This window comes from Triturus cristatus, chromosome 2_1 (assembly GCF_964204655.1).
Source record: "Triturus cristatus chromosome 2_1, aTriCri1.1, whole genome shotgun sequence".
NCBI lineage: Eukaryota > Metazoa > Chordata > Amphibia > Caudata > Salamandridae > Triturus > Triturus cristatus.
Window position 1 is genome coordinate 34,039,152 of NC_140581.1, and position 23,732 is coordinate 34,062,883.

Consider the following 23,732-nt stretch of genomic DNA (forward strand, 5'->3'; position numbering starts at 1 on the left):
CGAACACCTGCGCCACCTCTGGGAAGTGTTGATGGCTCTGCGCCGAGCAGGCCTCACGATCAAGGCAAGCAAGTGCCAGATCGGGCAGGGTTCCGTGGTGTACTTGGGACACCAAGTGGGGAGTGGCAAGGTGGCACCCTTGCAACCCAAAATTGAGACCATCCTGGCTTGGGAACCCCCCAAGACGCAGACCGCAGTGAGGGCCTTCCTGGGGCTCACTGGGTACTACAGGAGGTTTGTCAAGGGTTATGGAACGATTGTGGCCCCCTTGACAGAGCTGACTTCCAAGAAGCAGCCCAGGAACGTGATCTGGACTGACACCTGTCAGAAAGCTTTCGACACCCTGAAGACTGCCATGTGCACGGCGCCCGTGCTCTTGGCCCCTGACTTCTCCAAGGAATTCCTAGTACAGACAGACGCTTCAGAGCATGGTGTAGGGGCTGTTCTCTCACAGATGACTGAGGAGGGCTGGGACCAACCCGTAGCCTTCATCAGTAGGAGGTTACTTCCACGGGAAAGTAGGTGGAGTGCAATTGAGCGAGAAGCATTTGCTGTGGTCTGGGCGCTGAAGAAGCTAAGACCCTACTTGTTTGGGTCTCACTTCCGGGTTCAGACGGACCACAGGCCCCTCAGATGGTTGATGCAAATGAGGGGTGAGAACCCAAAGCTGTTGAGGTGGTCCATCTCCCTACAGGGTATGGACTTTACGGTGGAACACCGTCCTGGCACAGATCACGCCAACGCTGACGGTCTGTCCAGGTATTTCCGCCTTAGTGACGAGGAACCCCCTGGGGAAGGGTAGTTTTCCCCACATTTCAGCTGGAGGGGACACGTGTTAGACCTGGCACCTTGGCGTGAGTTTCCCTTCCACATTTTTTTATGGTGTGCCTCAACTGTTTTGCTGCTGTTGTCCGCTCAGGGCACTGCACCACGGCTAATCCGTGCCGCAGTGCAAGTGCTCCCTAGGTAAAGTGTACCTGTAATTGATATTCATGATTGGTTTATTGGATTTACTGTCAGTCCCCAGTAAAGTGCACCCGGGGTGCCAGGGCTTGTGAATGCCAATGCTGCTGGTGGGCTTGCAGCGCTGGTTGCGCCACCCACAGAAAGCGGCCGCGTAAAATGTGTCCTGGGCCTGCCACTGCAGACCCCGCGTGCAGTCTCGTACTGTCCCGCCGGCTGGGCAAGTGCCCACACTTGCCAGCCCCCAGAACCTTCCCTTAGCCTCTTGTTAGTCACCCCTATGGTAGGCCCGCGGGCAGGGTGCGTTGTAGGTGTAAGGTAGGACAAGCCCTGGTTATGTGGCCTGTCCTATTAGTGAATTACCGCCATATTTGTAGTTCACTATTGCAAGGCTACCTGTTCCCCTTAGGCCAGATGAGCTGCTGGAATTATTACATTCTATAATCCCAGCAGGCTCAGGGAACATGGTAGAGAGATATGTTTAGTATGCCTGAACTCGGAATGATAAAATACTTCTTGTAGCCAAGTTTATTTTACCATCCTGGGTTTGTAAATACGACTTTTAGAAAGTCCGTATTTACTCGCTTAATCATTTCAGCCGCCTCTGCTGTGCGTGTATCTGACTGTCTGGGCTATGCGAGTGACAGGGATGGGGGATGACAGGTGGTGAATGGCAGGAGGACCCCTTGGTGGGAGGTGGGAGTGCCCCTTGGACTCTGAATAGGGCAGTGCTCCACGACCACAATGCTGGCGCCGCCCCCTGGGGAGTGACTGAGGGCTCAGCCTGCACCTGGCCAGGACGGGCGAAGCGCTGTCCACAAGGTGCTCCTGAAGGTACTTGTCCCCTGAATGCCGGCTCCACCTCCTGTGGAGCGGCTGATGTGCCGGCCCCTCACACTGAAAGCAGAAGTCAGAATACCCCCAACAAAGTGCTCAGGACTGAGAACGGTTATGCGAAGGCCCCCCTGGCCTGAGAGAACAAAAGAAATGTGGTATAAAAGTAGGAGCCTAGCTCCTAAGAAATCAGAATCCTGTTTACCACAAAGAACCTCTGCCCGACTAGGAGGAGAAGAAGACGCTGGAAGGACTGGCCTGCTGCTTGCCTTGCTGAGAAAGGAGAGGAAAAGACTTGCTGAAAAGACTTTGCTGCTTTGTGCTTGAACATTCTCCAAGGGCTTGATCTGAGCTTGCCCCCTGAACTGAACCCCAGGACCTGTGGGTTCTCTGTGCTTTTGCTCGTCCTCCAATTCGAGCCGTGTGTGCATCCCGCTGGAAAGAGACTGCGCCCCTCATCGCCCCTCCTAGGGCCGTGACACTCAGGAGCTTGCCTGCCTCAACCCCGTGAGAGCCCCGCTCCGTCCGGAGCCGCTCTCTGCCCCCGGGCTAGGTTGCCTGCACCCCTGTCACCGCCTGCCACTGGAGCGCGCTGAAAGCGCTGTCACCCCTCCCGCCGGAATCCTTCCAACGATCGTGATCTTCGCCGGGTCACCGGCTGCACGGACCGTGCCCTGTGACCCCGCTTCGTGATCCTTGGAACACCCCCAGGCCGCGCCGCCCCCGTTGTGGAGACCCCCCTGCACCGCCGTGTTAAGGGTCGCTAACCGCGCCTGCCTACCTGCCCACACCCGCTGATTGAGGACCCAAGAGCTATTCCCAAGCTGAGAGTCGCACTGACCTGTGCCGACTCTCCACATCACTAAAGGAGTTCCAGTATCGGGCTCGGAGCCCGCACCGCCTTATTTCCCCGTTATCCTCACCGCACCGCACCGTCTCACCTCCCGCCGCCCCGGAGCTGCCGGGAAGAGCTGTGCACGGCGCAGGCGCGCCCACGACAGATGCGTGAGCCGCGGTAGGCCTGAATTAAGTCAAGACCGGAACCCCTCAAGTGACATTGATAAAAGACTAAAGAAGTACCCGCTTAAAGAACTCTGGCCTGCTTGATAATATGGTGGCATCCAAACAACGTTACTAGTCTTGTGATAAGTCTGCATATTGAGATAACTATTTTTATATAAAGGAGCGTATTTTCACATACCTAAGCCTGGTGTCCGTTTCTGGGGGGATTAATGTGTTTACTGTGTGTGTGATTATAATTGCTTAACCAACAACGCCTGAAGAATCGCCTTGGCTGCTCACGCCACGCACCTAGAGGGTGAGCAAGGGTCATTCAAAAAGGGGTTATCCTTTGCCCTGACGTAGAGGAGAGGGTCCCTGCTTGACACAAGGACATCCTTGCGCCAATCAGAGATCCCCGAGTCTAACAGCAATGATTTCTGCTGTCGTGACTTTTTGTGCACAAGTATTATTTCTACGTGCCCGTAGAGTTACAAAGGCGACACTCTGGCTTTCGATAAGGCTTTCAAATGTGCACTTTGATGACTTGAGCAGACTGAATGCCTTACTGTTTTGGAAAGATGTGGACCTAACATCTGCAAAGAGACGTTTGGTCTTCAAGTTTCAAGGTCTTACTCCGAAATACAGTCGCTACTCTGCACTAACTTCCCATTTCATTTTGGACAATGGGTGTGTCACATTTTTAACATGTCTAATGCCACGGGGGTAGCATACTTTTTTAAACATATAGGTTTTGGTTTGGCTAACATCTTCCAAACAGTCTTTGGAATTATTCCATCATTCATTCACTCAGTGCTAGGAAGCATTATTGGAGGTCTTCCGCTGGTCCTGCTCCCTGTTGCCAGGACTGTGATTTTATTATTTCTGCTCCGAAATGGATTTCTCATATCGAGATCGAATGGAACTGGCACTACCATGCCACATGTGTTCCTGTGCCATGAACTCATGGTACTTTGTTTTGGCACACACTTGCTTCAGGAACTCAATAAGCACTGGTTCTTGTCAAATCGGCCTGTATGGCAATGCTGCGTGTAGCCTGTATTCCGCTATCTGCTGTGCACTTTCGAGTGTGCCCTGGACTTATGCCTAGGAACGCAAGTGGTTGAACCTTTGGACATAGACGTACTAGTGGACCACTTCAAATCACATTTGTATTGGTGCCCTTGCTTTTGCCATGGCTTCTGAACGCATCCTACGAGCCCCACTGGGATGCTTCTGCTCCTGATGATTCGCATCCTGGCTCTGGTTCTGTGGATTTCTCATTGGCTGTGGTTCCTCCTTCAGCAGCTGCTGTGGGGGGTGGGATCAGTGTGTGGGATGAAATATATCTGTTGTAAATGAACGTTGTGTGAATATTGAAAGAAACCTGTTTCTATGATTTTGCTGTTTCTTTGGTTGTGTGATGGGTTGGTTCAGTGTTTGTTGTTGTGGTATTTGATTATTGGTATTCCCTGTCATACTAAGGAATTATGTTAGCCTGGCCAACTAGTGTAGTTTGGCGGTGGTCATAATTGTGGCATACTTTTGTGATGTCCTTTTTAGATGCATCCTATCAAGATGCTGTCAAATGATGTGTAGTCTGGTGTTTTTGTGGTCTGGGTTTTGTATTTAAGGTTGAGAGGCATTTCCTTTTTGTTTAAAAGAAGGAAGATGTGTGCAATCTTGCTTGTCAGGTATCCAATGATGACGGGGAATGTCAGGGTTATGAAGATTCCCTGGATGGCAGTTGAGCCAGACAGACCAGGGCTGAACATCTAATCCTACATCTGCTCCTGGAGGGGTAATTTATAAATCCATCAATCAATCAATCAGGGGCTTATAAAGCGTGGCTACTCACCCGTGAGGGTCTCAGGGCTCTGGGGGAGGCGGACTGCGTGTCGCACTGAATGGAGGATCATTCGAAGAGTCAGGTCTTGAGGACCTTCCTGAATTTGGTCAGCGACGCGTATTGCCTGAGGTGCAGGGGCAGGGTGTTCCAGGACTTGGCAGCGAGGTAGGAGAATGACCTTCCTCCTGGTCTGGTCTTGTTGATCCTGGAGACAGAGGTGAGGGAGAGTTAGGGGAATCAGAGTGGTCTGGCGGGTACGTGGAATGTGAGGCGGTGGTTCAGGAATGCTGGGCCTTCGTCGTGTAGAGCTTTGGAGGTGTGAGTGAGGAGCTTGAAAGTGACTCTCTTGTTGACTGGGAGCCAGTGGTGGAGTTGTCAGAGGTGTTGTGTGATGTGGCTGCAGCGGGGGACGTTGAGAACCAATCTGGCTACGGTGTTTTGGACGTTCTGTAATTTCTTGGGCTGTTTCTGAATGACGCCAGTGTAGTGTGTTGCTGTAGTCAAGTCTGCTAGTGATGAGTGTGTGGGCAACCATCTTTGTGGTTTCTGTGGGGATCCATCTGAATGTCTTTCGAAGTAGGTGGAGCGTGTGGAAGCAGGCTAAGGAAACTGCCTTGATTTGGCAGTTAATACTGAGTGATGAATCCAGTATGATGCAGAGGTTGAGTGTCAGGCTGGCGGTAGATCCTAGAGCGGCAGGCCACCAGGAGTCATCCTAGGCTGAAGAGGTAGGTCCCAGGATGAGTACTTCGGTCTTGTCCAAGTTGAGCTTGAGGCAGCTTCCTTTCATCCAGGTAGCAACGGCCTTCATTCCTATGTGGAAGTTGGTTCTGGCGGTTGTGGGTTCATTGGTGAGGGAGAGGATCAGCTGGGTGTCATCGGCGTAGGAGACGATGTTTAGTCCGTGGCCTCCGACGATGGCTGCGAGGGGGGCCATGCAGACGTTGAAGAGGGTGGGGCACAGCTGATCTCCATGAGTTCTGAGAGGACTGGCAGAAGTCTGACTCGCTGGGTCCCGCCAGTGAGGAAGGAGTGAATACTGTCCAAAGCCTTGTTGTGGATGCCAGCGTCATGGAGTCTTGTGATTAGGGTGTGGTGGGAGACGGTGTCAAAGGTGGCTGAGAGGTCCAGTAGGATGAGGGCTGCGGTCTCGCCCTGGTCGAGGAGGGAGCGAAAGTTGTCTGTGGCACCGAGAAGTGCAGTCTCTGTGTTGTGGTTGCTTCGGAAGCCGGATTGGGAGGTGTCCAGGGTGTGATTCACTTCGATGAACTCGGAAAGTTGGGCGTTGATGGCCTTCTCTATGACCTTCGCTGGAAAGGGGAGGAGTGAGATCGGTCTGAAGTTCTTGAGGTCTGTCGGGTCTGTGGATGGCTTCTTCAGCGGGGGTTGATCTCGGCGTGTTTCAAGACGTCAGGGAAGGTGGCGGTTTCAATGGAGCAGGTGATGGTGCGGCAAATCTGGGGGGGCGATGGTTGCTCTGTGGAAGATGGGGTAAGAACAGGGCTCAGTCGGGGCACCTCTGTGGATGCTCTTCATCGCATTGAGTGTGTCCTCTTTTGTGAACGGGGTCCAGCAGAGCACGATCTGTTGGGGTGCGGCTTGGTTGTGTGCAATGGTGGCGGGCATGGTGGCCGAGTCTAGGGTGTCGAAGCTGTCGTAGATTTTCCTGATGTTGTGGTGGAAGAAGGTGCTGAGTTTGTTGCAAAGGTCTCGGGCGGGGGGCACGTCTGTGGTCTCGCTGTTGTGCCTGGTGAAATCCTTGATGATGGCGAAGAGTTCTTTGCTGTTGTGTGCGTTGCCGTAATTCTGTCTTGGAGGGCCGTTTTCATAGTGGTTTTCAGGTGGTGTGCGTTGACCGCTGATTTGAAAGTTAAGTGAGTTTCTGGGGTTTTGTTGTGCCTCTATCTCTTCTCGAGATGTCTACGGGCACAGACGCACTTGCCTTTGGCAGCAGCTACCAGACGGCGCTGCTCTGTGGAAGGAGCAAGTCCACTAAGGTATAGTGGACTGCACTTTAACTGCGCAGCGGCCACCATTAAGTAGTGCTGCGGGAGAGCTGGCCAGCTGGAATGCAGGAAACGCGGAAATGGACAATGGAGGAGGGGGGCAGGGCCGCGGTGGATCGCAGCAGCAATGAGGGGGAGGACAGGGAAAAAAGGAACTCAAAAGAGTAGAAAGGAAAGAAAAAACAAAGCTAAACAAAGCAAAGAATAAAAACAAAGGCAGAAAAGCAAAGGAAAAGAGAAGAAGTGGGCAGAAACAGCAGAAAGGGGGAAAGGAGGGCAGTCAAACAGCAGAGTAGTGACTCTCTACCACGGGACCACCAGGGATGAGGCTCAGGCAGGAGCCTGCGGGTGGTGGAGGGCCTCGAACTCCTGACCTCCGGGTAGAACCAGCAGCAGTAAATGAAGACCGCAGCAGCAGCTACCAGACAGCGCTGCATTGTGCAAGGAGCAAGTTCACTAAGTTACTATATATATAAATATATATATAACTAACAATAAACCCTTTCCTAATCTACTGCCATTATTTGAGTATTTATACATGTCAACTTGCATCACAAAAATATCCCTTGCAGGGAAGCGAACAATCGTATGTAGTGAAATTCTTTGGCTTGGAGTGGATGAAAAGTGCACAAGTTTATTTATTACCTTAGTGTTAGACCTGAATCCTTCAGCTAGCGTTTCTTCAAACGTTTTACTTTCTACTCCCTGAGTTTTGCTGATTCTCTTGTTAGGGCCTTAGGACACTTTCCCACTGTAATAAATGCAGCGTAAAATTGTGTTCTCCCTTCCTACACATGTTAGGATGTGGTGCCATCTCTGGGTTTGCAAGTATGTATCCAGCCTCCCATTGCAAACTAGTATGCGCCGTTGCACTGATGGTGCGCTTAAAGATGTGTCCAGTCTGCCATTGCAGGCTAATGAGCGCAATTGTACGTTTACTCAGACAGGCCTGTTTAAGTCACTAGCCATCCTGAGAGGATCTTTCACTTCAACATGAGTACCCAAAGGGTATGTCTTAAGGGGTGAAGTGAGTGGAAAGTGAAAGGCAGGGCAGGTACACAAAAATGGCTTTGTCATAATTTGTGGAGAAATGCCACTACTAGAAAGTGCAAAAAGAACAATTGATGGACAGAATGCAGAGCAATGTCATACATTCACCCCCAGTACAGAGATCTGGGCCTTAATCCATATTTTTTTGCTCACCATGCCATTCCAGTTTGAACCCAGCCATATGCAAATCAGTCTTGACCCTGTGCCTCATGGGAACAGTCCAGCCCGAACTGCCAAGCCAGGTCCTCATTGGACTGGAAACAAGCATCCTAGGACCGGTTTCGGGGTTTCACCCCTCATCAGCCAGGATAGCTTGACTACAGAGGCATGGAGAGCACAGGCCCTAGGTTTGGGCATACCCGTCCCACTAGGGATGACAAATGCAAAAAGACAGAATGCAGAATAATGTCATACAGTCACCCCAGTACAGAGATCTGGGCCTAAATGCTCACTTTGCCACTGGATCGCATAAGGGTGCTGGGGGGTAGGGGGGATGTAGATTGGGATCTTTCCCAAGTGTGCATATTACTGATGTCATTTGAACAAGGCTGGTCCTAGTACTGCTGGTAATAATTCCCAATGTGATTTATATCCAGAAATGCATGATTTTTATGTTGTGTTGCTTATTATGTGTGTTGAATACAAACGTTATTTACATACATCACGGGTGAAGTCTCTTTTGTACCACACGGGGTATTTATCATGAGTGAGTGCTGTGCTAATGCTTTACACATTGCCTCTGTGGTAAGCCTGACTGCTCAGTGCCACGCTAGCCAACGGTGAGCGCAGGTTATACAGTGTGTGTAATCACCCGCCCCTGATGGGAGTGGTAAGATCTGCTTGGCTAGGGTCTAGCCTCAGGCAACCAGAAAGTGCCAGATCCAATACTTATTTGTAGCTCATAACTTGCTTTCCTCCCAAGATCTTACGGCCCTTCTTATAAACAATAAACAAAGAGGACAAATGTCTAGTATTTATGCCAAAAACACCAGGAAAAAGGCCTTTGTCTTTATTAAAAAAGCCTTCTTCCAACCCCTTAGAAGAAAAGGACTACCAAGTCATTGCAACGCTTTCTATGATCACCAAAATTCTAGAAAGACATCTAAACACATCTCTCCCAGAATTCCTGGACCAGAATGGCATCCTGGACAGAGCCCAGTTGGGTTAAGGGACTCCCATAGGACTGAAACAGCGCAGTCACTGAGGAGATTAGGGACATAATAAATAAGGGTGGCAAGTCTGCGGTGGTCTTTTTGGACCTATCTGTAGCCTTTGACACAGTGAGTTGTGTGTTTCTGAAGCAACGGCTCATCGAGATCGGTATTCAAGGCTCAGCTTTTAAGCCGCTAAGTTTCTTCCTAGACGGAAGGGAACAAACAGTCAATTTGGGAGAGTTCAACTCTAGGGGCCCGATTCACAGAATTAACTTAAGACTAAATCCTAAACTTACTACTTTGTGGTATTCACAGAATGCACTTACTACTTTTGGTATTCACAGAATGGATTTACGACTACTAACTTTACGTCCGCACTCGGGCCGGAAATTCCGGCCCGGAGGCGGAGCTTCCGGCCCGGAGGCGGGGCTTCCGGCCCGGAGGCGGAGCTTCCGGCACGGAGGTGGAGATTTCGGCCATGGCTAAATCTCCGCCACCGGCCGGAATCCCCACCTCCGGGCCGGAAGCTCCGCCTCCGGGCCGGAAGCCCCGCCTCCGGGCCGGAAGCTCCGCCTCCGGGCCGGAATTTCCGGCCCGAGTGCGGATGTAAAGTTAGTAGTCGTAAATCTATTCTGTGAATACCAAAAGTAGTAAGTGCAGTCTGTGAATACCAAAAGTAGTAAGTGCATTCTGTGAATACCACAAAGTAGTAAGTTTAGGATTTAGTCTTAAGTTAATTCTGTGAATCGGGCCCTAGGCCTTTTATCCTACTGTGCGGCGTTCCACTGGGGTCCTCATTAAGCCCTACATTATGTAGTATATATGTCGCCTTCCTTCTGAATTTGATTAGCTCACGCGTTTTTTCCACTGTATCTTATGCCAACCATACCCAGAGTGGGGTATCCATGGATAGCAACCTAGATAAGGTGGCCTCCCATTTCAATGCAATGCGGGAAGAGGTGTGGCGCAGCGGCCAGGGTGAGGGAAGAGGTGTGGCGCAGCGGCCAGGGTGACTGACTCCAGAACCTGGGGGCTCACGGTTCGATCCCTGGCGCCGGCGGCAGATTAGCCCAGCATCATGTGACTATGGGCAATAGCTTGCTTAATCTTCCTGACGGCCCCCAGCGCCTAGAGACCCTTATGGGTGATTGTTCGCGCTTAACAAATGTGGATTATTATAATGCATGCATGAGTGCAATAGTCAATGGGACGAGCGCCCATTGTTTTAGACTAATCTCTGAGAAGACGGAGATCAGACCAACCAACTCACTTCTTCTCTTTCCTTGTGCTAAAAATCCTAGGGAAAATTCTTCTATTCCTACCTTTCAATTTACAGAGAAACAGTGGTCACCTCGGGGGCTTTATCAAAACATGACTATTGCAACGTCCTTTAAGCCAGTGCACAGCAGAGCATTTTTAAAAAGCTTCAAAGACTGCAAAATGTTGCAGACTCCTGAAAAACATCAGGAAATGTGAATCACTCTCTAACGCCAGGGAAGAATTGCATTGGCTCCCTATAAAAAGGCCCCTTATAAAACAAGCATTGTCAATGCAATCGATCTAGCCTTTGGGACCTTATAAGTATTTAGTCATGTAGCAAATGATTGTGAGTACAGCAACCTTTAGAGTTCTACTGTGCCGAACATTAGGGAGTGTCGGACTACTGGCAGTGGCAAATCAATACAAAAAAATGCACGAAGCAGGGAAAAAAGGTGCAGCCCCAGAGTCAGTGTGTGCTCTTTGATGTATTTACTTTGGTAACACACTCACATGTTCTTTGCTGTTGTATCGTTTCTTGCTGGTTGAGTGCCTTAGATAACCACAGTGCTCTTCATGAATTGTCTTTGCGTGTTTGTTTGTTTTACTTTCTAGTCCTCAGGTCATTCAAGCCTGGAACCCCCACATTCTCCAGAAAGAGCTTTTGTGGTATGGCACAGGGACTCTGGGAATGTGCACACCCACAACTGCCTTATTTGTTTGCATTATTATGTACAGCACATCTGCCCCCCAACGTATTGTGATGCTTTACATTGAAGAGGGATTGTATGAACAAGATATGTTAACAAAAAACATAATCTAGAGAAGGAGCCTAGCGCTTGACCAAGATGGCCGCGTGAGCTTTGAGCTCCCGAGACCCTCGTGCCCTCCGTCGTCTATCCTGTATATAATCCTGTTTGTATGCATGGCATCGTGTAGATGACTTGTCAGGGAGGCGATCGATGCCACCCGAGGTCGAATCGCCCACCGGGAACCGGAGTTATGCATGGCGGAAGATTGAGGCCCATCTCCGAGGGATGCCAGGGGCTCGAGTTGGCAGGATGCCCGACCTCTAATTGAACAACAGCGGCCAGGCGAGGTGTGAACTGCCGGACGGAGGTCCCTATCCTTTCACTTTCACTTTCTCGCCCTTTGTCTGCCCAGCCCAGGGAGTGCTCGCGTCTGCTTTATTATCATTTGGACGCTCTGCATGCCACATTGGCGACCCATCGTAAGACGGAGCACTCCTGCTCTCTCTCGCTGAGAGAGGGCAGTCCTGTTTGACCCGACTTGCTCGAGCCCACCATGTCGGGCAAGGCAGAGGTGGATCGGCCGAAGCCCGGGGCCACCAGGCGGGGAGCCTACACTCAAGCCAATAACATGGACCGCTATGCCCAGCAGAAGGGGTCACCGGGTGCACCGAGCCAGTCCCCGGATACACAGAAGACTGCTTCGCCCTTGGCCCCGGAGCTCTCACTGCAGGATGTCATGGGTGCACTTGACGGGCTGCAGACTTCGATTGGGAGACAGTTTGATGCCCTGGCGCACAAAGTGGATACCATCTTGGTGGATGTGAATCTGATCCGCGCGGATTTGGGCAAAACAAATGAACGGGTCAAATCCCTGGACATCAAGACCACGGGCCTCGCCGATGATGTCTCGGACCTGCAGACCGAGGTCCGTAAGTTGCGGACCGAGCATGATCTCGCAGCCCGTCGGCTGGAGGACTTCGAGAGCCGGGCCAGGCGCAACAACGTGCGCGTTATCGGGGTCCCGGAGTCCTCGGACGAGATTTCAGTGGACCTGCTCGTGGAGGACTTGGTGTTCAATCATCTGCAGCCTAAGGGTCTAGGGAAGTTCTTCGCAGTTGAGCGGGCCCATAGAGTGCCTGGTGGGCGGCCCAAGGTGGGAGCCACACCGAGGCCGATCGTCGCCCGGCTCTTTCATTTTCGAGACCGGGACGCTATCCTGCAGGCCTCGAGGGTAACGGGCCCGGTCCCCTTCCAGAACGCGTCGGTGAATTTCTATCCTGACTTCACCCAGCAGGTACAGAGGCAGCGGCAGGGCTTCCTGGGGGTGAAGAGGAGGCTTCGGGAGAGGGATCTGAAATACGCCATGCTCTTCCCTGCCAGACTACGTGTGGTGTTTGAAGACCGAACATTCTTCTTTGAGTCGCCTGCCATGGCGGATGAATGGCTGGACGCTCTGCCTCGACGACGCACGGAAGAGGACACTGCCGTAGACGGGGACAGTGGCCGGGATGAACAAGGTTGATGTATTCGGAACCGGACTGACTTGGACCGACTTTTTGCTAATGACTTGCAGTAAACACGGAGGTTGTGGGAGGACGAGGGGAGCTCTTTCCTCCCTTAGGGTACTTTTTGTAGATTTTGGGTTTGGTAGGGCGACAGGCACACTGCAAGTTGGGGGGGCTTTGTAAGCTGCAGCAGGGGTGCAGGGTGGGGGGGGTTACCGGGATTTTGGGGTTGTTGTTGGGGGGTTTGTTTCAGCAAGGCATAGTGATTATTTCCAGGACTGTTCCATGGGGGCTCTTCGGGTGTGGGGTGGGCCTCTTTACGTTTGGGGATGGGGGGTAGGGGTTTAAGTGTTATAAGCTGGAATGTGAATGGTTTGGGGGATCGCATTAAGCGTGGGATTGTTTTGCAATTCTTGAAACGGTCATTGCCGGATGTCGCCCTGCTGCAGGAGACGCATCTTATAGGTAATACGTGCCATGCCCTGAATAGGAAGGGTTATAAATTCATAGCTCATTCGGGATTCTCCTCTGGGTCCAGGGGTGTGGGCATCCTAGTCAGAGCCTCGCTACCATTTGAGGTGGACTCCACCATTGTTGATGATAGGGGGAGGTTTGTGGCGGTGGCGGGGCGGTGGGAAGGAAGAACTTTGGTTTTAGTTTTGGTTTATGTCCCGCCGGCCCTGCAGGCCTCCACTTTCACAGATCTGGGTAGGGCCCTGCTGGATCTCCCGGGGGGTATGCTTGTAGTGGGAGGTGATTTCAACGCTGTTGGCTCCGGCCTGCTGGATAGATACCCGCCCAGAGACACGGGGGGGCTCAGAAGTGGCTTCCAGACTTTCTAGATATGCTTGGCCTGATAGACTGCTGGAGGCTCCGGCACCCCACACAGAGCCAATACACTTTCCACTCCGGGGCGCATGGTAGCCTTTCTAGGATTGACTACCTACTCACTCTGGCTGCGCATGCCTCACTGGTGTCTGAGGCCAGGCACATGGCGCGTGGTATATCTGACCATTCGCCGGTGTGGGTCAGGCTGGATCTGGGTCGAGAGGGAGGGGGAAGGGTGGCCCCTATCAACCCTTGGTATTTCCGAGACCCCAAGATGCGAAGCGCGCTGGTAAAGACAGTAGATAATTTTTTCAAGGACAATCAGGGATCCGTGGACTCGGCAGTGTCGCTGTGGGAAGCATTTAAGACCGTGCTGCGAGGGGAAGCCCTCTCCCTTGTAGTGGCTGCCAAGCGGCGGAGAGATGGCGAGGTTTTGCAGGTTGAGGAGGAGATCGCGGCTTTGGAGGGAGCGCTGGAGGAGGAGGTTACAGAGGCCTCACTGCATGAGCTGTGCTTGAAGCAATCCGAGTATAAGGACCTAGTGACAAATGCCGCTAAGACCCTCGGTAGGGAACAGCAGGGCCGTCTGTATGATGTTGGTGACAAGGCCGGGAAACTCCTGGCTTGGCTGGACAAAAAAGAACGGGTCAATAGAGTAGTGCCGGAGTTGATGGGAGAGGGGGGAGAGGTGATTGTGGAACCTGAGAGGCTTGTGCAGTGTTTCTCGGACTATTTCCGTATGGTTTATGCCTCAGTGTCGGACAGGCCGCCCGAGGACTCGCGTGAGCTCCTGCGTGATATTGCATTGCCCTGTCTCTCTGATATAGATAGGGACGATCTAGATGGTGACATAACGGTCGATGAGGTGGCGGGGGCTATCCGCGCGTTGAACTTGGGCAAGGCCTCGGGTCCGAACGGCTTGCCGGTCGACCTGTACAAGCTATTTCCGGATAGGGTTGCCCCTCACCTGCGCGCCATGTTCGTGGAGGCGCGGGGGAGTGGGGCCCTCCCGTTGGATCAGCGACTGGCGACGATTGTGGTTATACACAAAGAGGGCAAACCCCGAGATAAGTGCGCCTCATATAGGCCTATCTCACTCCTTAACGCAGAGCCGAAAATTCTGGCTAAAATCCTGGCGGCCCGGTTGATTAGGGTACTCGGTGACTTGGTCCATCTGGATCAATCTGGATTCATCCCGCACCGTAACACAGCGTTAAATCTTCGGCGCCTTCATGGTGTAATCGCCAGGGCGGGCACGCTGCGTGAACCAGCTATTGTGGCGTCTCTCGATGCCACGATGGCCTTTGACACGGTGGAATGGGCATATTTGTGGGCCGTGTTGACCAAGTTCGGCTTTGGCCACGGTTTTGTGAGCTGGGTGAGGTTGCTGTATGAGGGTCCTCTTGCGAGTGTGGTGGTAAATGGCCGGGCGTCGACTCCGTTTCAGCTTGGGAGGGGTACTCGGCAAGGTTGTCCCCTGTCGCCATTGTTGTTCGCCCTTGCCCTTGAGCCGCTGGCCGCGTGGATACGCTGGCACCCGGATATACGGGGACTTAGATGGTCGCCTGAGCACGAGGACCGTATATCGCTCTATGCGGATGACATCCTGTTGTATCTTGCCTTACCCAAGAAATCACTTATAGTGGTCTGTGACGTACTCACATCTTTCGGTAGGAACTCGGGTCTCGTTATCAACTGGAGTAAATCGTATTTATATGTTCTTAGTGGCGAGGTTCCACCGATCCCTCGAACTTGTTCGATCCAGGTTGCTCAGCAGGGCTTCGTGTATCTGGGGATCTTTATCTCCATGGATTCTGCCGTGCGATATGAGAGGAACCTGCTCCCCCCCCTAGCGCGCCTGAGGCGGGATGTGGAGGGCTGGCGGAAGCTGCCGCTCTCCCTCGTTGGGCGTGCGGCCCTGTTCAAAATGATGTCTCTTCCCCGGTTCCTCTACGCACTGCAGAATACTTTGGATTGGGTACCGGCCAACTACTTTCGGGAGGTCGAAGGCCTCCAACGAGCGTTGCTGTGGGACGGGCGGCCGCGAATAGCTATTGCAAAGTTGACGCTCCCATGGTACGACGGGGGTATTGCGCTTCCAGACATCCGACGGTACTATTGGGCCACCCAGCTGAGTGCGATTAATCATGGGTTTTATGGCCCGGCCCTCAGCCCTGGGTATGCCATGGACAGGTGGTTGCTGCGTGGTGGCAACTATTACAGGGCGTTGTATTCGCGGTCCCTGGAGTCGTCCCTCACGGGGCCCACTGGTGTGGCGGTGCGTGTGTGGAAGATGGCAACTGACTCGCTGGGCTGGAAGGATAGGCTCACCCTCGCTACCCCGCTGTTTGAATCTGAGAGATTGGGTAGGCTTTGGCACACAAAAGGCTTTGACAAATAGGACTTGATCGGCATCTCCAGGGTCGGAGATGTCCTGATTAAGGGGAGGGTGAAGTCCTTTGAAGAGTTGCAGAAGGAGTATGAGCTGGGGCCATCTGAGTTTTTCCGCTATATTCAGGTGCGTCACGCCCTCCGATCAGTCCTCATAGAGGGTGAGAAGGTGCCTGAGTCCTCTCCTTTGGAGGACCGGGTCCTTGATGGTCATATGCCCGAGAGCACGATCTCGCTCATCTATAAGAAACTGATCAACGTCCGGGCAGATATGCTTCTGGGGTTGAGGGACCAGTGGTCTAGGGATGGCCTCGAGTTGGATGACGAGGATTGGCAGTCTGCTGTTTCCTCTCCTAAGGAGGTTGCGATCCCGTCGCGTCTGAGGCTGGTGCAGCTCAAAATACTGCATCGAGTGTATGTGACGGGGCCAAGGCTGGTTCATATGGGATTCTCTGAGGAAGGCCTATGTAGGAGGGGATGTGGTATGGTGGGTACTTTCCTGCATATCATTTGGGAATGTGGTGTCATCACGGAATTCTGGAGGAGAGTCCATGCAGTGATGGGGGAGGTGACGGGCATTGCTATGCAGCCGGAAGCGCGGTGTTGTCTCCTGAATGTCTGGGGGCCCACTGATCACAATGCGGCGCAGACCCAATGGGTGACTCTGGGTAACATGGTCGCTAAGAGAGATATAGCGCGATTGTGGGGATCCGTGGGCCCCCCCACATTGACCGCGTGGAAAGAAAATATGGACTGGAGTATGCTAAGGGAGAAGACGGTATATTGCGCTAGAGGCCGCCCTCGGAAGTGGCACGCCATCTGGGGGCGGTGGAACCAATACAGGGGGGGAATTTGTCTCGCCCCTGATCTGGATCCCCCCGAGGAACAGCTTTCCTCCTAACCTTCTTTCCAGCTTAGTATGGTTAATGGACTTCTTTGGCCTCTGCTGTCCCCCTTCTTCCTCTTTTCATGGTACTGTAAATGGTAGATGATTGGGGTCCTGCCTCCCCTGGGGGGCTATTACCATGGGCATTCAGTGTTCTTGCCTTGCTGGGGGTTGTTGTGTGTTTTGTGTTTATTTAAAAAATGGAATCTTTGCACTCCTCCTTCACTGTACTGTGGACGCGTCTCTGTTCCTCTTTACCGAAGCTGCCGAACCTCCGGGTTGTCGGCTGAATAGCTGTGTCCAGACTTTTGAAAATAAAGGTTTTTAAAAAAAAAAAAAAACATAATCTATAAGCCAACCGTGAAGGAATAAATGTACGGAAAGGGAAGGGAAGGGACAGAGGTGAATGGATAGGGTAGCATAGTTTCAGAGAAAACTGAAAGGATGGGATATTGAGGAAGGGGAAAGGTACCATGTAAGTGGATGCAGAGAGGGAGTTTTTCTAGTGCCTAAATAGCAGATTATTATATTCATAAAATGGTGCCTAGGGATGAAAAGCCCACGGAGTCGGGTCGAACCATGAAAGTCCATGGAGCTGAGGGGTGTTCTCCCCTACTGGATCCAGGGTGTCCTTCACCCAAATGCATTAGGAATAGGTTGGCGTTTAGCTTTTTAAAAAAAACTTTGTCTGTCTTTGTGATGTTCATAAAGTACACAAAGACTACAGAACCCTGACACAGCAGGGGTGTGGTCTTTATTTCAAAATAACATCAGACTTGGCAACAAGTTCATCACAGTGGCTCAGTTCGACCCATCAGACTCAACCTCAGGGAGTCCTTGAAATTTCTAACCCTCTTCCCCCTCTTTGACTGTCTTCTGATAGTAGGCATGGGAATAGTGGACCATCTGAAGTTGTTTCTCTTAGCCTTACTCAATGCTGTATCAAAAGGAGCTGATGTAAATAACGTACTATTAGAACTGGGGGTCTCTAGTTGGCAGAGTAAGGTACCTATGACCAAATAGGGACCCTTGCTTCTAAGTCAGGGAGAGGGGATTACACTCCTAAATAACTCCTGCTCACCCCCTTGGTAGCTCGGCACGAGCAGACAGGCTTATCTCAGAGGCAGTATGTTAAGCATTTGTAAACACATTCAGTAATACAGTGAAAACACTACAGATGGACACCACACAGGTTTTTATAAAAATAAGTATTCTTTATATAGGTATAACACAAGACCACAAACGACAAAAATCCACAATACTGTACTTAAAATAGACTTAAAGATAGTAGAAGTCACTTAATTCAAGGTGATGATAAATGCGACAAAGTTCTCACAAAAGCACCTGGATGCGTAACGCAAAACAAACAAAGGGTTCGCAGGGATGGAGATGGGTCGGTTCCTTGCTTCTGGGGATATGATGCGTTGCGCCTCAATACTTGCCCATGCCCATGGTAATAGCCCCCCAGGGGAGGCAGGACCCCAATCATCTACCATTTACAGTACCATGAAAAGAGGAAGAAGGGGGACAGCAGAGGCCAAAGAAGTCCTTTAGGGGATGTGTCTTGGTCCTTACCGGAGAGGAGGTGATGCGTAGATTCTCGTACTGCGTTCCGGTTGCAATGCGACAAGATGACGCCTCGATGCGATGCGACGATCCGGTGCGATGCGATAAGATGGCACCCTTGATGTGACGACATGAAGACGATGCGTGCGCGCCCAGCGGCCATGCGGCGACTCTGTAACTTTGGAGCCACGACAGGCCCTGTGATGCAACGGCGACCTCTGCGGCGGGGACAAGCTTCTCCGGTGATGCGTGGGGTAACAGCTTTCACAAAGGCACGCTTCTCTGGTAATGCGGCATCGACCTCTGCGGCGGCGACACGCTTCTCCAGCAATGCAACGGCAACTGCTGCGACTGCAACACGCTTCTTCTCGTTAAGTCACGCTTCCAGCTCCCAGCGACATGCAGGCTTCTGCAGACAGAATTCCCAGCAAGGAAATTCAGAGGGGAGCTGGTGGTGAAGTCTTTTGTCCCTGAGACTTCAGCAGGAGGCAAGCACAAGTTCAAGCCCTTGGAGTAATAGTCTGCAAGATGATGAAAGTCCTTTGAAAGTTCCTTCTCCTCTGCTTGGCACTGACGACACCACTGTAGGCCAACCCAGCAACACAGCACACTGGTAGGGGGCAGTCCAACTCTTACAGCTTCCTTGGTGCTTCTCCTTCGCAGAGGTTTGTCTTGTTGTTCCATAAGTGATCTAAAGTCTTGGGTTCTGGGCCCCCATATTTATACTACTAAATCCTTTGTCCTCTGAAGGCAGAGGGGCCTGTACCTAGTCCAAACCAGTTCTGCGCAGTCCTGGAGCACTTTGTTTACAGGACTCCTTCTTTCCTTTGACAGTGTGGGCTAGGGACATCGGACGCACCACAGGAGGTAGAGCCGGCATTGTGGAAGGCAGGCACAGCCCTATTCAGACCCAGGTGCTGACTCCTCCGACCACTCTACATGCAGATTGGTCTATTCAGCCCTATGCTGACTCACCCTGTCTCCTGGAATTCCCCAGCCCCTGTCACTCACAAAACCAGACACACAATACAGAAGCTAGCAGGGCAGGCTGGAAGGTTAGGTAAGAAAATACATACTTTCTAAAAGTGGTATTTTCAAACACAGAATGCTAAAACCAACTTCACTAAAAGATGTATTTTATCATTCTGAGTTCAGGCATACAAAACTCGAATTTCTTAAATGTTCCCTGGGTCAGTTAGGATTATAAGGTGTTATAATCAAACTGCCCATTCTGGCCTATGGGGACTGGTAGCCTTGCATTAGTGAAAAACAAAATGGCTGTCATTCACTATTGGGACATGCCACACACACCAGGGCATGTCCTACCTTATACTTACAATGCACCCTGCCCTTGTGCCTACTTTAGGGGTGTCCGATATGAAGAAAAGGGAAGGTTTAGGGACTGGTAAGTGGATGCACTTACCCAGTCAGCATGGAAGTACTAGACTGCACACAGGCTCTGCAATGGCAGGCCCGAGACACACTTTACAGGCTGCTTCTGTGGGTAGCACAAACAGTTCTGCAAGCCCACCAGCAGCATTTGATTTACAAGCCCTGGCCACATAGGGTGCACTGTACTAGGGTCTGACAAGTAAATCAAATAACCCACTCATGGAGTCACTAATCATTACATCAATTTACAATAGGAAGAGCTTATGCACTTTAGCACTGATCAGCAGTGGTAAAGTGCCCAGAGTCATAAAACCAACAAAAACAGGTCAGAGAAAATACAGGAGGAAGGCAAAAAGTTCAGGGATGACCCTGCAAAAAGGGCCCACTCCAACACGTACTTATGCAATAAAATATATGTGGGACAAAGGCTCCATCTGCACTCTTGTAAATCATTCTATATAGTATGAGCGTGCTTAGTGGTATTTTACTAGGAAACAGTTCTTTCTTTAATAATTTTGTCAGCTATTTACAAACATAACACTTGGGCGTGAGACAACAGACTGGTAATATTAGCGATATGCAATTTATACCCACTGATTTGTAACTGATACTCTTTGAAAGAGTTTTAATGCGTGCCTTGTGTGTTCATCTAATTCCGCTCGCACCAGTCCAACATTACAAGGAAGAATTAAATAAATCTTTTACTTTGCTAAAAAGTGAATTTTTTATACATCACCTGCCAAATGTCTGACATTAAAAAGTGTTTTACGGGATAGAAAATATGAGCTTCAGCTGCCACCTCTACAGCAGATGCTCCCTTATGTAGAGATTCTGGACACATTACTGTCTGACAAGCAGACCATGAAAAGAGATATTAGGGTAGGAAGTGCAAATGTGAAGAATTCCATGTAATAGGTAAGAAACAAACAGTGTCCGTGGTAGACTGCTCGAAAAGGAACAGATGCAAGGAGATCTCATAATGGGAAATGGGAAATATAACACTTTAAAAAAAATAAACACTGTATTTACAATACATTTTTTTAGATTTGAGCTATGATACGTAGATTGCAAGATGAATAAAAAAAACTCTTTGGAATAGTCATGGCTAAACGTGAAATATAAAATATGTATAAAACTATAACATCTTAGACGCACAACCGGTTTATACGTGTGTTAATTCTAAACCATAGGCATTTGGTGGTAAATGTGAATAACATATTTTGAAACAAATATTGCCCTGTAATGTCAGATTTGCAGAACATTTTGCGGCTGTATTAAATCTTAAACATTTTGCAATGTTCTATAGCACAAACTCGACCCTAAGGTATCAATGCGCTTTACAGACAAACACATTCATGTTTTTTAGGCACAGGCAGATGAAGAGATTTGCCCAGAATCACAGGATGTTTGAGCCTCTGCCAGACTCGCCCTTGACGGTTGCTTGGCGGCCCTCTCTTCCACCCCTAACTATTTTCTCTACTGAGGAGGGAAGTTATCCCGAAACCCGAGCCATGTCTCGGGCAATATTTTAAAACCCGGGACATGTATCGGGTCTAGAGATCATCAGTTCAACAAGTACTTACTTGCACCCACTGGGGTGAACCACTCAAGAACTCCATCAGAGATCATCAGTTCAACAAGTACTTACTTGCACCCACTGGGGTGAACCACTCAAGAACTTCATGTACCAGCTTCCCTTGGGGCGACCCGGAGGAGGGGCTAGCGGAGTGCAGTCCATTGCGGTTGTTTATAAAAATGGCTCCCTCGAGCTTTGAGCTGACGAGCTCCTGGACGACGCACCTGCGTGCCTGTGCGGGCACTGAGGCCCTTGACGGTTGCTTGGCGGCCCTCTCTTCCACCCCTAACTATTTTCTCTACTGAGGAGGGAAGTTATCCCGAAACCCGAGCCATGTCTCGGGCAATATTTTAAAACCCGGGACATGTATCGGGTCTAGAGATCATCAGTTCAACAAGTACTTACTTGCACCCACTGGGGTGAACCACTCAAGAACTCCATCAGAGATCATCAGTTCAACAAGTACTTACTTGCACCCACTGGGGTGAACCACTCAAGAACTTCATGTACCAGCTTCCCTTGGGGCGACCCGGAGGAGGGGCTAGCGGAGTGCGGTCCATTGCGGTTGTTTATAAAAATGGCTCCCTCGAGCTTTGAGCTGACGAGCTCCTGGACGACGCACCTGCGTGCCTGTGCGGGCACTGAGGCCCTTGACGGTTGCTTGGCGGCCCTCTCTTCCACCCCTAACTATTTTCTCTACTGAGGAGGGAAGTTATCCTGAAACCCGAGCCATGTCTCGGGCAATATTTTAAAACCCGGGACATGTATCGGGTCTAGAGATCATCAGTTCAACAAGTACTTACTTGCACCCACTGGGGTGAACCACTCAAGAACTCCATCAGAGATCATCAGTTCAACAAGTACTTACTTGCACCCACTGGGGTGAACCACTCAAGAACTTCATGTACCAGCTTCCCTTGGGGCGACCCGGAGGGGGGGCTAGCGGAGTGCGGTCCATTGCGGTTGTTTATAAACTCTGCCAGACTCGCGCCTGGTTTACTAGTGTCAAGGTCAGCTGCTGTAGCCCTTAAACCACACCCTCTACCATGGCGGCTCGCATTACTGCATGTCAAAACATTCTGCAAATTCGTCAAAAAGCCCTTAAAATATTTAAAACGCACCACACTTGCAAATTGCCCTTCAACAAAAATAGCATTTTATGTGTGTTTTGAGATGTGTTTGAGAGAGGCAAAATGTAGGCGCTGCACCCTATGTCTGTAAGGAACCAAACACTAGGCGTGGTCAAAGGTCAGCGTGCAGGAGTCACCAGAGATAAATAAAAGGTCACGTTTGTGTGCACTGCTTAATGAAAAGAAGCCTTCAACAGGTACCATACTTGAAAGTGAAAGTGTGCCCTGCCACACACTACCATGAAATGTAATAAACAAGATAAATAAAATGTCACGTTCATGCGGACTGCTTACTGAAAAGAAGCCTTTGGTACCTACGAACATTTAAAATTGAAAGTGCACCGTGCCTGAAATGTAATAAACAAGTAGTCTTCAAAGACACAACACACAGTTATGAGTGTAGGGAAACTGTAATTTACCGGTGCTCCTCGCGGAAAACCGGAAATGATGTAGCAGAGCTCTAACAAATAAGGAGCCAGGAAATAAAATTGACGCAGGAGTAAACCAACTGCAACAGCAGGGGGGATTACACTCAGTACGAGTGATTACTGCAGGTCTTGCAGACAGCGCATGCGCGCTGATGCTCGACCTAAAAATTAGTAGCATTTAAAGCTCTCTGTATAGCACACAAAGCGCTTAATCACTCAGGGCCTGCTTTCCTAAAAAACAAAACTCCTGGAACACCCCTAATAAGCCACTTCAATCAACCACAGCCAGAAAAGTGTCAATGACGTTAATTCACAAAAGCCTCATGGGATGGCAGGAGTGTCTCTTATGTTACTTCTCGTCTCTGGAATCAGATGCCTTGGCACCTGGGACACCAGCCCAATTTCCTTGACTTTAGAACATGGCTAAAAACCTGGCTGTTCACCTCTCCCTTATACGTCAGACACTAGGTGGAGTGTGGAGAGAGCTCTTGTCTATAATATTAGAAATTACATGTATGAATAATTTTAGTGTCTAGAAGCTTTATATAGTTACAATGAAATTAAAACAGCATGACGAAACCCTACGCCGATGACACCCAGCTGATCCTCTCCCTCACCAACGACCCCGCCACAGCCAGAACCAACCTGCACGAAGGGATGAAAGAAGTAGCCGAGTGGATGAAGAACAGCCGTTTGAAACTGAACTCAGACAAGACGGAAGTCCTCATCCTTGGACCATCGCCATCTGCCTGGGACAACTCCTGGTGGCCCCCGGCTACAGGCAGCGCACCCAAACCAACGGACCACGCACGCAACCTAGGCTTCATCCTGGACTCCTCCCTGTCGATGACCAGACAAGTCAACGCCGTCTCGTCTTCATGTTTCAACATCCTTCGCATGCTCCGAAAGATCTTCCGTTGGATCCCCACCGAAACCAGGAAGACGGTCACCCAGGCACTTGTCACCAGCCGACTGGACTACGGAAACACCCTCTACACCGGAACCACAGCCAAACTGCAGAAAAGACTCCAACGCATCCAGAACGCCTCCGAACGACTCATCCTGGACATGCCCCGCCACAGCCACATCTCCGGACACCTGAAAGACCTGCACTGGCTCCCCGTCAGCAAAAGAATCACGTTCTGCCTCCTCACCCACGCACACAA

The 23,732-nt window shown here is 50.7% G+C and overlaps 1 protein-coding gene across 2 annotated transcripts in view; it reads right to left on the reverse strand.

The window, feature by feature from the left end:
* Positions 1-23,732, reverse strand: part of LOC146863657 (long-chain-fatty-acid--CoA ligase ACSBG2-like) — a 540,015-nt gene that overhangs the window by 237,433 nt on the left and 278,850 nt on the right. The window lies entirely within an intron of this gene.